General features: G+C 33.4%; 1 long non-coding RNA gene across 1 annotated transcript in view; it reads left to right on the plus strand.

Moving 5' to 3' along the window:
- Nucleotides 1–1,816, plus strand: part of LOC117122960 — a 2,474-nt gene extending 658 nt beyond the window's left edge. The window contains exon 2 of the long non-coding RNA XR_004447781.1: nucleotides 1,317–1,816. This is a non-coding gene — a long non-coding RNA (uncharacterized LOC117122960). The remainder of the gene's footprint in view (nucleotides 1–1,316) is intronic.
- Nucleotides 1,817–4,186: the final 2,370 nt, after the last annotated feature.

The following is a 4,186-nucleotide window of genomic DNA, read 5'->3' on the forward strand; positions in this document are numbered from 1 at the left end:
CACATGTACTTTTATTAAATATGCATTTTAAATATTAAAAGATGGCAAGAATATATACAATATTGTATATAAATAATGAAGTTCCTGACCACAACTAAAAAGGTGATCTATAACAAAACAATTTACCTGAATATTGAAAGTTTGAAGTACAACTGTACGAAATACAATGAACTATCTACTGTACTTCAGCCAGTAACATCTTTAAAAGTCTGATGTTAGGATATTGCAATATGTTTTGATAAAACAATGTAGAGTATAAATTGAAAACATATTAACTCAATAAAGGCTGACAAGGTGAATATATTTAATAAATAAAAGGTGACAAGGTGAAATAAATAATGAATAGAATTTGAAATAATAATAATAATCTTTACTTAAAACATGCTGCATGTATTTGAACATGCTTTGTGACAAATATATATATTTGAAAACATTCTAGCAAGAAACGGATAATACTGTAAATGAAGTAATACACAGTACTTGTTGTAAAGCACTATTGCAATGTTCACTGGTTCACATGGAATAATATTAAAGTAGTGAAAGACAGGGTCTCTTCCTAGGTCTCTTCCTCCGTCAATATCCCCAGAATTAAATGAATTAAAAACCTCATTGACCGTACAATCTTCTGGTATTTTCTTCGCGAACCAATCCTTGACAACTTTTATTCCTTCCCTGATTTGCATGACAATAAGCGGCATGCTGAACACAAAATCCAGCCACCACAGGGTGGATCGAGATCCTAGATATTATAGAGAGAGCAAAGCTAGCGCCCGAAACTTCGAGATTTGTTCGCCGTTCGTCATATCTCTCTTTCTTTGTGGACATGCGCAGTATGAAAAAGATCGCCTATAAATAGATATTGTTACTTGGCGACTACTCTAAAGATCGAAAATCATCATTCACCAGCCTTAAAATTTGTTTTTGACGAACAAACGATCGTTTTTTTAATGAAAAAAATCTAGTAAAAAAAAAAAAAAAAAATCTCGATTTCGTCAAAAGAGATGCGCGCGGGGATGATAAACTAATCATTTTTTTTATGGGGCCTAATAGTATAATATTTTTTATGATGCCAACATTACTACTAGGCCTAAACCCGGAAGTAAATGTTTTGTTTTTGTTTGGTTAGGTAAAATCAACTTAAATTTAAATAGTAATACATATAAAGGTTTATACTGTATAACAATAAAGTTACCTTTCTTTCATGTATTTATTTAAGCCCAGGCCTTTTTCTATATAGTGAATTTAAAAATGTCAGTAGGGAGAAAACAATTTAAAAGTGTTTGGTATTATTAAATGGTTTCGCTTTTAAATTGCAGTTCCACCATGGTTCGTAATTACAAGGCAGGAAATTGAAAGAGGAAATATAAATCGTTCAGTGACGATGATGTATAAGAAGCCGTAGATGCCGTATGAGGTCGACTCTACAAAACAAGCTAAATCAAAAGTATAAGAAAAATGTAGGACGACCTACAGTGCTGAGTGAAGCGGAGGAGATGGTTCTCGTTCAAACGCTCTCGGAAGTGGCAAAATGGGGTACCCATAACTCCATATGACCTGAAAATTATTATTCAGATATATCTGAATAAACAAGGGAGAGAAGTTAAGGTGTTCAATGCAATGGTGGTGAATACAAGCTTGAATTTTGTTGCGATGAATGTGTATGTGCGAGTGATTCGGACTATGGGATTTTAGCTAATATAAATGCATATTATTATACAGCACTTTAATACTTTATAATTATGATTTTTTAATGATTTCATACTGTTTTAAAGTTTTATTAGATGCTATTAAAGTTGATATTTGCTTGCCAATACAATTCAGCTTGTGTTTGTCTATTTTATTCTCAACATTTATGTTAATTCATAGAAAATATGTCAAGTGCCAAAGTTGCCCCAAACATAGGGTAACTTTGGCAGCTCCTTAATGGGCCCCCAGGGAAAAATTGTATGCAGATTTAAATTTTTTTTCAACATAAGTGGCAACATTAACCCTCAAATGTAAATAATATGGTAGAAAGAAGAAAAAAAGATTCAGTTTTTTTTGGAGATATTGGCCCTATAATGTGAAAAACCTGCCAAAGTTACCCCAGTTTACGGTACATAATACAAACTTGCATATGCAAAATAGGTAATAGGCTATTAACAAACAAAAAAGAAAAAAAGAAAAATAAACATATGAAGCAATTAAATATGACAAGCAAAAATGAATAATAATAATAATAAATAATAATAGTAAAATAAATATATGAAATAAATATAATTATAAATTCAAAATCACAACAGAACAAAATACAAAGGAAACAGTAATGTGCAAAATCATAATCATTTATTAGAGTAGAGTATGGCAGGGAGGCAAAGCATACGTTACGTAAACATCAAAAGGTACAAGACAAATAATAATGTGCTATAATGACACAGTGCACTGAAAATGATCGGAATGTCAACAGAGGAATGTAAATAGATTTATGTAAATCAGGTCTGTTGAAAGACCAAGTTAGGAAGAAATTAACATATTATCAGGAGTAAAACAAGATTAATAAGTTTATGCCTAAATAATCGTGAATCGTATTCTTATCAACTGTCCAAGTGTATAGAATGAAATTAATTGTCATTGATAGACAAAACTCGTTGTGTTATTCCCTTTCCGTTCTTCATGATAGAAGCCAAAATGCGACCGTTAATTGACCAAACTGCTAAGACAGCAGTCTTCTGACGTAGTTGATTCATTAGCATTTGCCTTTTGTATGTTAGATCTTCATGAATAGATTTTCCAGATCCTTTTAACCTCCTTCTGGATTTAATAATATCATTGCGTTTCCGATAAGAACAAAATTTTTCAATGATTGTTCTTGGCTTGGTGGAGTTATCGAACTTTCGTCCAACTCTATGTGAGCGTTCGATGCCATCCAACGTCAAGTCAACGCCTATGTCATTAGCCAGTTTTAAAATTATGTCGTCCGTCTTCTCATTATTTGCTTCTTTAATTCCAAAGAAACGAAGGCAATTGCGCCTGCTGTACTCTTCAAGATCGTCTAACGCAAGATCAATTTCGTCCGTTTTATTATTAATGTCGTCGGGAACAAATTCTAAGTTATTTGCAGTGCTTGACTCTTTGTTAGACTCCAGATCTACGATTCTGGTCTCTAAAAATTCCATTTTTTTATTTATAGAGTCAATTTGAGGGTTTACTTGCCTTGCAATGATATCCTCTAGAAGCTTTCCAACAGCAGGGCTTTTAAGAGCGTCGCTGATGTAGCTACTGAGTAGATTCTTAAAATCCTCGCTGCTTAGTAATTCGTTTACAACTAACTTCGCCACCTGGATTGACTGACGCGTAGCCGCTGGTGTGTTGTCGGCTTCTTTCGACATTTCTGTAATAAAGTGGACGAAAATAAAATAGGCTTATGATATTTCAGTTAATGTTGAACTCAACACATTACTGCAGTTACTTCGATTACTTCACTAGGATGTAAGTAGGCCTATTTAAGACAGGAATAACTCGGTGCGGTATAGTTACATCAGTCGAGAGATAGCATTCATACCGGAGCGATATCTACACTGTGTTTGATATGAAATAAATATAAAAAGGTAAAAACGCAGTAAAAGACCTGTTAAGTTAACCAATTTTTTTGCATCGTTAATTCTAGGTAGAGTTAACAGTGGTGGAACCAGGAATTAGAAATAGAGCAGGACCATGGAGGGATTTTCAGAGATAGAATGTCCACACACCTCAGCCCAAGAACATTTACGATTATGACACCTTAAGATTGTCGAAAATGACACGTAAATAATCGTTTCTGTCAATGCCGTAGCCAGCTATTGTGACAGTTGGGACAGTCCCACACACTTTTTCTAATGGGTCCACAAAGAATGGGTCCACATTTTTAAAATGGGTCCAAATTATGCAATTTTATGCATAAAATGAGTCCACTTTTTAAAAATTGGACCAGATTTCTTATATTTAGCCTAAAATTAGTTAACTTTTAAGAAAATGGGTCGACATTATTTGAGTTTACGAGTAAAGTGGGTCCTCCCTGATATTGTCCCGCACTGTTTGAAAATCCTGGCTACGGCATTGGTTTCTGTAAAGGTTTTGTAATTAAGTTAGTTACAGGAATCTGTTTACAGGCTTGCCTCCTTGGTTTCGACATTTGTTATTTGAACGAATGAATAATATATATATATAT

The sequence above is a fragment of the Anneissia japonica genome, unplaced genomic scaffold (genome assembly GCF_011630105.1).
Source record: "Anneissia japonica isolate Jap-2015-1 unplaced genomic scaffold, ASM1163010v1 scaffold674_len412849_cov176, whole genome shotgun sequence".
In the NCBI taxonomy this organism is placed as follows: Eukaryota; Metazoa; Echinodermata; class Crinoidea; order Comatulida; family Comatulidae; genus Anneissia; species Anneissia japonica.